This window comes from Littorina saxatilis, linkage group LG2 (genome assembly GCF_037325665.1).
Source record: "Littorina saxatilis isolate snail1 linkage group LG2, US_GU_Lsax_2.0, whole genome shotgun sequence".
NCBI lineage: Eukaryota > Metazoa > Mollusca > Gastropoda > Littorinimorpha > Littorinidae > Littorina > Littorina saxatilis.
This window is the reverse complement of record NC_090246.1, coordinates 36,396,376-36,409,231: the sequence shown is the minus strand read 5'-3', so window position 1 is coordinate 36,409,231 and position 12,856 is coordinate 36,396,376. Positions and strand designations below refer to the sequence as shown.

General features: G+C 37.3%; 1 long non-coding RNA gene across 1 annotated transcript; it reads left to right on the top strand.

Annotated features, from left to right (window-relative positions):
- The first annotated feature begins 1,808 nt into the window (after positions 1-1,808).
- Positions 1,809-4,573, top strand: LOC138958888 (uncharacterized). The gene is made up of 4 exons (XR_011453539.1): positions 1,809-2,219; positions 2,905-2,962; positions 3,305-3,398; positions 3,962-4,573. It is a non-coding gene; the product is annotated as an uncharacterized lncRNA (long non-coding RNA).
- The last annotated feature ends 8,283 nt before the right edge of the window (positions 4,574-12,856 follow it).

The following is a 12,856-nucleotide window of genomic DNA, read 5'->3' as shown; positions in this document are numbered from 1 at the left end:
ATGGTTTGGTGTTTTTGTCGTAAATCAAGTTGTGTAGACCACATAGCGTAAGACCAATGCTGAAGAATTGTTTTCATTGTACCAAAAGCAGTTTTGACTAGCTTGTCATTCGATTATTTGATTGAGACGTCGTTCCTGTTGGGAGCATTTTGTTCCACTGGAAGAAGAGGCCGTACACAGTGACGCATACCATTCATAAACAGGAACTCAGATCTGATATGACTAGGTTTTATTAGCATGGGAAAAATCAATACAAAATACGTGAAGACAAAACTGCACCAAATGCTACCTTAATTAACACCAACAAAAGTACAGGTCTGACAATGCTTACAGTTTTAATACAATGTAGATAGGGACTCCATTTAAAGGGGTACTATTGACCCAAACTGTCCCTAATTGCTTTTCATAAAAAGCATATCAAAAGAGGTTTAGCACAGCAAATGGCCTTTGGACACAACAGAAATTTGCAAGAAAACATCTCCAAATCAGATACTTCTTTACTATGCCTCAAAGGTAAAAAAAATTTCAATTCAATTAAATCAAAATTAAAAAAACACAAACAAAAACTGTTACACCGGCAGAAAATACTGAAAAAGATAGAGCCTGGACAACACAAATGGCTGTTTAAACACAGACGAATAATAGACAAAGACTGAATAGATGAGAAGAAAAAATTATCAAGCCACAGCATCGCCTGAATATAAATTGAGAGTATTTTTTTAACTTCAAAAACCTACCGGTCATACAACTGAATAAATAATAAACAAAAAAATAACAGGGGCTATACGGAAAGAGCACGACAGTATCTGGCTGTGGTCAGATGTTAATAATGAAAATGCGAGCTTATATAGCGCGATACACGAATAGTTGTACTCTCCACGCTTTACATAATTATTAACTATGAATGAATCACACTAGTTTATATTGAATGCATATCAAGAATAACATGTAAACCAAAATATAAAAAGAATGAGTATGGCATGCACAACTTATTATGATAATAAAATCTTCACCCTATAGCACTTTTCACGGTCTCGAGGCATTTTACAAAATGCATTGGACATTAAAATTCAACATTTCTTGCATAGTTGTTTTTTAATGTCAGGCTCAGTGCTAATCCTAAAGTCTACTAATTGTCATTTATTCAAGTAGAAATCAAACTTTGTCAGTGTAAGTGGTTCATTATGGGGGCGAGGACGCCCCCATTCTATACGGATAGTTTCGAGGTTGACCATGGGCAGCACCATTTTGTTGTGAAATACGTCATCAGTTTGTGTACACAGGAAGTTGTGACATACGTCACCCTATGGGAGGGGTGGAGGCAACATTGTTCATCTGTAGAAAGTTGTGAAATCCGTCACCCTGTGGGAGGAGTGAAGGCAAAATTGGTCATCACAGAGTTTATGTAACACAGGAAGTTGTGAAATACGTCACCCTATGGGAGGGGTGACGGCAAAATCGCAAAAACATGATAGGTCGCATTGTGCAGGGTCAACTGCAACAAACTCAAACCGAGCCATTCAAACCTACTTGTATTTGAGCGACTTATATACCGACATTTTTATTTCTTATTTTCAGCACAGGTGTAGGAAAAATCATGAACCAAAATGTTATTTATTTTCTAATTTAACATTTTTTTTACAAATATGACCATGGTCTTTTAAACATACAGTGACATTAAACATTGTTATGTTAAAAAAAAAGAAAAAAGAAAAAAAGCTTTTGTGCACAAATCAGAAAATACATTACCTACAGGCCAAACAGTGTCTGTTGGCGGCAAAGGACCCAACAAGTTGCTATTTTTAGATCGATTAAAAGTTGTCAAGAACAGGTGCTTACATTTGGATGTGTCCACTGATAGTAGGTTTGGTTGTGATCAATCAGAATGATGTGGGAATAAAAATGTATGACAGTTTGGTATGATGACATGTAATTCAAATATGCTGAAATGTAATATTATACATGATATAATATTATTATGGCTGTTGCCATGACCATGAACCCCAAGAAAGGTTTAATGTTATGTAAAATCAAAATACCAAAATCAAGCACCTACTAATCTGGTCTACGGTGCGGGAAGATTGAGGCCAACTTCGCCGCGCCGCGCTCATTGGCTCAGTATTGAACTTGCGTCAAGGCCGATGCGCGTAGATTCCCAGAATGTTTACTTTCGGTTAGATTCTTCGACAGCATTCGCAGAGGTGACTGCCGTTACAGAGGTGAGTAAAACTGACCATCGAAAGGAAAATAAGATTCATATTGGTAATACTAATAACATACTTGCACAAGCATGTATCTACCAAAACTGTATGGGAGCACATAGTTGGAAAGGCGTGGTGAAGCGATCAAATCGAATCGTCCGTCTCAGTCAGTGCACTGATCAGCCACCACGATTGAACGTCACTGTCTGTATTTTGTATGTAAGCAGAGCTTCCAAACTAGTTAAATCCTGATGCAGTTTACAAAAACAAAACAAAATCTCATTCCTGTTCCATTGTTATTCTTGTAGTTGTGATATTATATTCTAGTGAAACTGAAAGTAAGTGTTAAAAGCAGAAAAGCCGGACTGAATCAGGTAAATGGGTTGGGAAAGTTTTGCTAAGAAATCCTGTTATTTCCCTGGGTTAATAAGCATCTCTTTGTCCAACTATTTACACAATTTATTTGACTAGTTTGTGGTTTCAATTGAAATTATTGTTGTATTTATTTCTAGACTGCACGAACTTGCATTGATTGCATTTCATTGTTACAGCACAAAACACTGAATGACACATACTGATTGACGAGCATGCCAATAGCCTTCTCGTTTTACAGTATAGGTACTGATAGTTACATACAAGTTTGAATATCACTTTGAACACTGCCACATTCAGTTCTTTTCATCATTGAATAATTTTGTTTCAGGAAGCAAGCACCACTTTTGTCAGAAGTGTGTCAAGCTCAAAGTACTATTTCACAAAAGGTGAGAAGTTATTCGTTACATTTGCAACATTTATTGTTAAAAAATATTAAACATAAAGGCAGAATTTGTTTGTCTTGTGATTGTGATGCCTACAACTACACCCGCTTGTGATTTCTCAGTCAAGTTACTGCAGATTTGTGTATATTTCAGTCTCATGTGGTATTTGCCATATTTTTGTGTGAACATGTGTATTTTTCAAGACTTAGATTCTGTGATAACATAAAATACCATAACACATTTGACACCAGTGCATCATATAATATTTTTGGATAATTCTCATTACGCATGATTTTTTATTGTGTCACTGTGTGTACATTTACATGTGTTTTTAAATGTCAACAGGTGACAGTTCCACTTTTGGAAGAGGTGTGCAGTGAGATTGCAGAAAATGAATGCCTGTCAGCTGATCTGTGAAGCCATGTTAAAACCTTGGACTGTAAGTGTTTAGAGAAACACTGTATGAATGAATACAATTTTGTTGGAGTAGTGTTTTCACTTTTGCTTATAATGTAAAACAATTTCAAGTTTAAATTTCAAGTTATTCAGTTACGCTGAGAATAAGCTGTCATATATACATGACAAGTAAGCAGTGCTCCCTGTATGGCATACGTGTAATTATTGTTGATCATTCGCGTACACATTCCAGACTTCAATCAATCAATATGAAGCTTGTCAATGTGCAAGTGTTCTTTTTGGATACAATGGTGTGTGTGTTTGCCTTTCTTTTAAAGTTATACGAGGCAGGGAATTATCCCAAGATATGGACTAATAAAAATCTATTATTGTATATATACAGTGGACCACCCCCCCCCCCAATTTGATAATCCCTCCCTTTTAAGACCTTATTTTGTCAGTTTGTCTGTGCATAACTTCTGTAAATTTTCCTTCATTTTAAGACTGCCTCCTTTTAAAGACCCGCTTTCTCAGATTGTTTGAGGTAATACAAAGGTGGTTCTATTGTATGTGTTCAAGTGTAAGACTTTGTGGTCTGTTTGACAGGTGCTGTTCTTCGGGACAAACTTCAGGTGTTTGAGTCATGCCTTGGTCTACGAGGGAAGTTCCGGAACGCGGCCAAGGAAAAGGCTCACTCATTGTACTACGCAAGCCATGCAAGCATTACAGAGGTCACCAAGTCGACTCATGCATCAGCTTCCATTTGCCTCAGGATGTTTGAAAGGCTGGTCGAAGCAACCTATGGGTGCAAACAGGAAGACAACGCGAATGACCGACCGGTGCCAGTGTGTGAGGAAGGATGTGATCAGGTATGTTGCTGGGAGTGTGGTGAAGAAACTAAAAAAGAAAGTTTGGGGCCTCAAGAAAGGTGCATACAGATACGAGAAACTGCGCTGTTTAGAAGCACTGAGGTTCAGTGAGCTGTCAGAAAGTGATTGTGATTCTTCAACTGACATGACAACGGTGCTTAACCGAGGAGGACTGACATTTGTCAAAGACAACATTGTGCAAATGTTCCTTGACATGCAGGACATTTTTCGTCGGACTGTGGGTGTCGCTTGCTCTGCCAAAATGAAAGCTGATGACAAGGACTTTCTGCAACAGTGCCAAACCAATGATACAGTGCCTGTGCTTTTTTATGACACCGTTTATGCATTTGACATTTCTTTGAAAGTGCGAGAAGATGTTTTCAAAAATGCTGTCCTGCTTTTTTTTTTAAATCCGAGTTCACCACAAGCTGAGGACAATGTCAATGATGGACAAAGTGCAGCGCGGGTGGAAAGAGTAGAGCATGAAGAACAGGTTGCGTACCAGTGACACTAACATTAACAAGGTGTGAGACGGGCAAAGTTAGCTACACTGGTGCTCAGTGATTTACAAGCATGTTTTCTGTTGCTATGTAAATTCTCCTGTCTTATGTAGAACACACACACTTTGTATTACATTTTTTTTTTTTACAATAATCTCATTTGGTGCTGGGTACAAATATTTTAAAAGTTTTCAGGTTCATGTTATTCTCTAGTTTCACTTTTTGTTTTACGCTCGACACGTGTTTGAATCTGTATCTGTCTGCAACTGTGAGTAAGTACACCTGAATCCAACATACTAAAGAGAAATAGAGAGCTTCAGTATTTAGTCTGTACTTTAAAAAAATTGTTATTGCTTGCATTTTTCTTCCGTTGTATTTTTTATGTCTTGAAAATAATAAAAATTGCTTTGAAAATGTATTGTGTACCGCAGTCAGAAGTAATTTATTACTTTTGGGAGTTTAGTAACGTGATATCAGTTTTCAATTGTTCGTTCACTTATATTGCTTTCAGATTTAACACACAAGAAACAGCAGCACGGTTTTCGTTGCGAAAAAGGGCATTGGCAGTGCTACGCGATCGAATTGTGTATTATGTACACTAACGCGGTGTTCTTCTGGAAAAGACCGAAGCGACATGTGACGTCAGTCGTTCAGCCCGCGAGCGGTGGGAGGGGGGGAGGGGGGGTTCACATGTTTTGTTTGTTTGTTTGTTTGTTTCAGACCCACACCCATATACACACATTTCACATGTAAACCATTTGTCCGCCCCCTGTCGATATTTATCGACTAAGTTCCTTGTTCAGATTGTGTTTAGTCATGATGGTAAAGACCAAGGGAAGCAGTCAGATAAACAAGTTACAACACTTACAAAAGGGGGTTACTTCCCTTATAAATACAAAACAAAAAAAAATCATTTTTTTCCCCTTTCAACTTCAAAAGTTATGCCGCAAGAGCTTCTGACTCTCTTGCATTCAACAAACCTGCACATTAGGATTTAGAGTCTCAGCATTCTTTCAACATTCTAACTTACACACTTACTGCTGAAATGAGATAAGTAAAACCAAACAGGAAATCAGAAATATGCTTAGTAATGTTATTAAAAACTAGTTTTTGTCCCTTTGTTTAGGGGATGTCCTGTAATGTATAGCGTATACATGTAAAAAAAAAAATATATAAATAAAACTTCACAAAAAGAGAATAAAAAAATAAAAAAATTTTAAATTTAAAAAAAAAATTTTTAAAAAATTTAAAAACTAGTTTTTGTACATTATTCCATAAGCTGCAACATCAATCGAGGCATTTTTTCTGCTGGTGCTTAACACACCTTTTCAAATGTAAACAAAATCAATACAGTTCAAGTATTACTATTTTCTTCAGAGTGTTTTAATGTCTTTTGTCTTTTTCCTCCACATACCATGGAGTCAAAGGATTTCATCATCCATAAGATTGACAGTCAAATTCAAAAGCAAACTGACTCTACCAAAAAAAAGTACGTGTCAACTAAGGTTTGATTTAAACAGCTATTTTTTTAAGAAAAGAAAAAGAAAGTATTATTAATGGAAAAACGTTTAAGAAAAAACTAACCCCTAAAGAAAGAAACAAATAAAAATAGAGGGAAGGGATACTATGTATATCACTTGTTATTCTTTTTCAACACAAGCTTTGAAATTATAGTACGGTTTACAACCTCCCCAAATTTAACAAAAAGTCACAAACAAAGAAACTGCTCAGAACAAACAAAAATAAACCTAAGCGTCTTGTGTCAATAATGCTTTTTGTTGTTGTTGGTTTTTTTTACAAAAAATGGTATGTAAAAAGGAAGAGAGAAAAAAAATTCGTCAGATGAGATAGATCTTCCATGTTTCACAACTTTCATTTTCTCTCCATAATTATGCTGTGCAGTTATTCAAATGTTTCAGCGTCCAAAATGTATGATTTACAATCAAAAACTGACTATGATAAAGGAAATGTAAACTTAACATCACATGACAATGGTGGTTTCTTCATAGATGACAGATAATAGCGAATTAAAAAAAGAAAGAACTAAAAAACACCGAGAAGGCACATTTTGCATACAAAAAGGTCATGGGATGCTAAACAGTCAGGTCTCCCAGTAGCCCAAGAACTAGCTCCCAAAGCACTCTAGAAGCCATGACCAAGTTTAGGTTTGAATGCCATCCATGACAAGATAATTAGATCTGACTTGATGTTAAAAAAGAAAGTCAGCGAAACATGTAAAGAAAGAATAACCAACAGTTTGTGTCTGAAACTTTTTTTTTTTAATCTTAATACAATCTAAATAGACACTCTCTTTTAAGGTACAAAATGACAGGAGAAATACTATTACACAGGCAGGAAGAAGAGTCAATAGAATGGAGCCGAAACAACATTAACAGCCGACTTAAAAAATAGGAACAATTATACTGAAAGAATGAATGAATAAAAAAAAATTAAAAAAGAATCAACCTTCATGTAGACTCCCTTGCTATTCTTTCTCATATATATTTATTCGCCTGTATCTCTCTCTCTCTCTCTCTCTCTCTCTCTCTTACTATCATTATTATTCTATTATTAGTGTTCCCTCAGGGGCGAGGGCTGATTGTAAAAAAGAATGTACTGCTTATATTATTACCCTCGTAAATAAAAAAAAGTATCTTCTCTCTCCCTCTCTCTCTCTCTCTCTCTCTGTCTCTCTCTCTCTCTCATTCTGAGTCTCTGTTTCTGAAAGGGGTGTGTTTGTTTGACTGTCAGTGTGCGTACGTGCGTGTGTGTGTGTGTGTGTCAGTGTGCGTGCATGTGTGTGTGTGTGCGTGCGTGCGTGTATGTGTGTGTGTGTGATACTGGTGCCAGTTTTTTTCTCTGTTTATTTGTTTCTTTAGTGGTCTCTCTCTTTCTCCCTCTCTCTCTCTTTCTCCCTCTCTCTGTCTGAGCCTCTGTTTCTAAAAGGGGTGTGGGTGTGTGTTTGTATGACTGTCAGTGTCTTCAAATTTACCAGAAAGGCATTATGTGAAGATCTATGTTATACAGAGGGAAAGATTGAGAGAGAAGGAGAGTGAGAGACTAAGAGGGAGTGAGAAAAATCTACAGACAATGTGTGTGTGTGTGTGTGTGTGTGTGTGTGTGTGTGTGTGTGTGTGTGTGTGTGCAGGGTCCCCACTGGTTTTTAGAAACAAAATTCCATGACTTTTCCATGACTTTCCATGAGCCTCAATAACATTCTCCATGACTAGATCCACAGGTCGCCATTTCCGAACACGCAAACTTTTTACGTCTTGTCACTGCCAATTTTGACACTGGCTTGCTTTGCACTGAATTTGAGTCAGTTTCTACGCAGTGTCTCTTCGACAAGCAAGACAAGCATTTGCTACGCAGTCAGATTATCGGTAATGTTTGCTGGTCCTGTCATTTCACTAAACTGGACCAGCCACTGTTTGTATCCATCTGCACTTTCGTAAATTCCGTTTGGTAACCGTCACTGTGACTTGACGAACTGTCATTTTTTTCACCGAACATCTTCCTCGGTAATTCATTCCAATTCCGCATACTTTTTGTTGTCAAAAAACAACTCGAAAGAAAGTTTCAAACTCATCATCCTCCATCTTGATTGTCGAAGCGCTAAAGTACTTTATCGATGCAAAAACAAAAGCAGAAAACTTCGACAAAACCGACTCAAATGCAGCGCAGACGACACGACGAGATAACGGAAGGAAGTGAGCCTCGCTTTGGCTCAAGTGCCGTTAAAAATACCGTTATTCTCATATGCAAATACGAATGGCTGGGCAACGAAAATCGCTGCTGGCGTGCTTAATGTTAATTTTTCTTTCTTTCTTATTTTTGTTAAATTCCATGACTTTCCATGACTTGAATTGAAATTCCATGACTTTCCAGGCCTGGAAAATTAAAAATCAAATTCCATGACTTTCCAGGTTTTCCATGACCTGTACGAACCCTGTGTGTGTGTGTGTAACATCTCCCCCTCTTTCTCAGCACAGTATGTCAACAAACTTCACAGACAATGGCATGAAGTCAAAATGTATGGATGTAAAGCACTGTTTAATCTGATTAAACACAAAAGCAAAGGTCATTTAATAACCTAATATCATTTGTTGACAAAAATACAGTAAAGAATGCATAATACATACATGTCTGCGCACAATTATAAACATAATGCTCCCACTGGTCTGATTTGAACATTTCTACCCATTATGGGCATTCCTGCAACGGGTGACCCTGCAGTGGGCTTCATTCATCATCATACGTACATAATGGGCGATGCTGAATCGGAAGCTGTTTTCCCTGTACACATATTTTTCATCTCTCTGACACCTTTATTTCCTAGCCCCCGGCAGGTCAGGGGGAAGAATTTACCCGATGCTCCCCAGCATGTCGTAAGAGGCGACTAACGGATTCTGTTTCTCCTTTTACCCTTGTTAAGTGTTTCTTGTATAGAATATAGTCAATGTTTGTAAAGATTTTAGTCAAGCAGTATGTAAGAAATGTTAAGTCCTTTGTACTGGAAACTTGCATTCTCCCAGTAAGGTAATATATTGTACTACGTTGCAAGCCCCTGGAGCAATTTTTTTATTAGTGCTTTTGTGAACAAGAAACAATTAACAAGTGGCTCTATCCCATTTCCTCCCCCCTCCCCTCCCCCCCTTTCCCCGTCGCGATATAACCTTCGTGGTTGAAAACGACGTTAAACACCAAATAAAGAAAGAAAGAAAGATCCAAATTTATTCAATCTAAAGTCTTCTGTTAGAGTTGCTTGCAATCTTTTCTCTCTGCAAGCCTTCCCAATGAACACATTTGTTTTAAAGTAATTTTTATCTGTAATACAATGACACAGTTGCTAAGCAAAAGAAAATATCTGCATTCAGCCCCAAACATACTTGCTGAGCTAAACCAATTGTATTGAAAAGGAATGTGGTTTTTTTTTCAATTTCCAATCGCAACCAAACGTTAGATGCAACAAATCTTAATCTCAATTGATACTTTAAACTGTACCCATAATTCATTTGGTAAACTCTTACATGTACATTGCTTCAAGAAAAAGAAAAAGAAAAGTTTCAAGTGTGTCAATTGTTCCCCTATAAGAGATGCTTAAACCTTCACCGGATCACGCTTTGGACCACACAGTTCAGATGATGTAGGTCGTGTACGACCCATACCTTTTATGTTGAATCCTGAAAGTAGGATTCAACATAAAAAGTATGGGTTGTACACGACCAACGCCATCCGAATAGGGATAAACTCTTTAATGCCTCTTTGCAGAGTGCGGGTCGTACACGACCCACGCCATCCAAATAGAGATAAACATCTTAAAACCCTTCTTTAATTCCATACTGGACTGCCCAGTTTAAATTTCGTCATTGTTTATTTCTTCATTTACAAAGATAATCCTTCAGAAAGTGGTCGATGGGAGGGTCCTAAGGTGTTTGTTCTTCATCAAAAATTCCCAATTGTTTCAGATATACAGACACTTTTGTGAGGCTCTGGGTCGTCCACGACGCAGGAAGCACGGTGAAGTTTAATTAAGACAGTAACATGTATAAGATCATTACCTTCACTTTTACAATCTCAAATCAATAACTGGAGAAAAAATGCCCAATAAACAAAGCAAATTAACGTTAATAAATCATCTCAATACATCAAAATATAAATGTGGGAACAAATACATAGTGAACATTTCAAGGGTTAAGAGATTCACAACTCACCATTATCCCCACCACTCATTTTCATCTTTTCCATAAAAAATGGTTCGACAATCTGAGCACTCATACAACAAAAAACACCACATAAAAAAAGATGTGCCAAAAGATGCCAAAAAGATGTGCTATCATTCAAATCATCAAATAAACTCTGCTTTTCTACATATATGCACACAAGCATTAGTTTCTCTTTCTCTCTCTGTATCCCTCTCTTCTGTCAAACACACAAACACATCTGCACACACCCACTATACAAAAATACCACAAATAATGGAAATGGTTTTGAATATCAAGTGATTTTTGCTCTTACACATTTTATGTGTGAATGTCTCAATGGGTGAAAAACAAAAAGAATGAACAGTATAAAAAAAAATATATAAAATTAAAACACAGAAAAATGTTTCGATGGGTGAAAAACAAAAATGCACGAACAGTATAAAAAAAAAATAATATAAAACACAGAAAACAATTCTATCACAGAAAAGATGGTTTCCAACTCTGACACAAATTTATATAAAAAAAATATTGTTATCACAGAAAGTATGATTCATACTGGTACATGTAGTAACTGTATGCCCCATTTCCATTTTGCCTTTTCAGGCCGTAAGCGTAAGCCAGCTCCTTGGCGTAAGCATAAAAATGCTGAAATACTGAAGAAAGGATGCTTAATTGATGTTAAAAAGTCTACCCTTGCCAAATGCAAAACAAACAATTCTTTTCACCAAGTGCAATACAAATACTGATAACATTTTCAATTAAAGAGTTTCACCCTGCAACTTCAGCTGACAGTTTAAGAAAGAAATGTAATCAGTCAGAACAGAAAAAAATAAGGATAAATTCATATGTGCAAATGATCTACTGCAGGAATAACTTAACTATGAAAACATCAAAATACTTCTGCATAGCATGTATTAAGTGTACAAATGCATAATCACAGTTAACACTTGAATGAAGGACTAATTCCAAGTATATATGTGTCGTGCCGAATTCACGTAATTGCCGATTCCGCGTAATGGGCAACATTTTTGCCCATTTCGCGTAATCGGCAAAACGCTGCCCAATACGTGAAATCGGCAGCGTTTTGCCGAAATCGCGTAAACGCCTCTAAAACCTGCCTATTTCGCGAATTCGGCAGCCGATTACGCGGAATGGGCAGCCGATTACGCGTAGTGGGCAAGTTGCCCATTACGCGAAATCAGCAATAGCAAGTTAAGTGCGTGCGTGTGCGTACGTACGTGCGTGTGTGTGTGTGTGTGTGTGTGTGTGTGTGTGTGTGTATGTGTGTGTGTGTGTGGTCTCTCTCTCTCTCTCTCTCTCTCTCTCTCTCTCTCTCTCTCTCTCTCTCTCCCTCCCCATTGTGCGGCTGCGTGTATGTTTGACAAAGATTGTCTGCGCAATAAAGCCGTCCTAAAACGTTTCCTGAAACGGGCTCAGAGAGCTAACAAGCAAAATTATGAGGTATGCAGGGAAGAATATGTACAGGAATGCAAAGAGTACAAGGAATTGTTGTATAGAAAGAATTTTGATTTAGAAAGACTTGCCAAGTTGAAAAATTCCATTAAAGACCCAAAAGTGTTTTGGCAAACTATTCGGTCATTGAACGCAAAGAAAGCAATCTTCCATGGCATCTCAAGTGAACAGTGGTACGAACATTTTTATGAGGTTTTTAACACCGTTGATTTTGTGTCTGGAGTTGAAAAGGATACCGATGAAGTTGAGGAGGAAGTAGTTGATGAATTATTTAGCGAAAACATTTCAAAGCAAGAAGTGATTGACAGTATCCGTAATTTAAAAGTAGGAAAGAGTGCTGGGCCAGATATGTTTGTGAGCCAAATGTTGAAGCATGCCAATGAAACAGTATTGGACTTTCTTGTTGATCTGTTCAACATGTTGTTTGACACGGGAACATCTCCTGAAGAGTGGTCAAGATCAATTATCATACCAATTCATAAGAAAGGAGACGTGAATGTACCGGATAATTATCGTGGCATAGCCTTGACCAGTGTTGTAAGCAAGGTTTATACACACATTCTCAACAAGAGATTGACAAAGTGGGCTGAGAAAGAGGAAAACATAATTGAAGAACAAGCCGGCTTCAGGTCAAGTTACAGTACTGTTGATCATATTTTTTCGTTATATGGCATTGTTCAGAAGCATTTATTAAAGAATACTAAGCTGTACATAGCTTTTGTAGATTTTAAGAAGGCATTTGACTCTGTGAACAGGAATGCATTATCGGAGGTTTTGAGGAAAAGTGGTGTAAACGGGAAAATGTATAAGGCCCTAACAGCCGTTTACACATCAGTGAAAGCATGTGTGCGTGACCGATGTAATTATTCTGATTATTTTGAATGCCCTAGAGGGGTGAAACAAGGATGTTTATTGAGCCCTTTGATGTTCTCCTTCTTTATTAATGAACTGGCA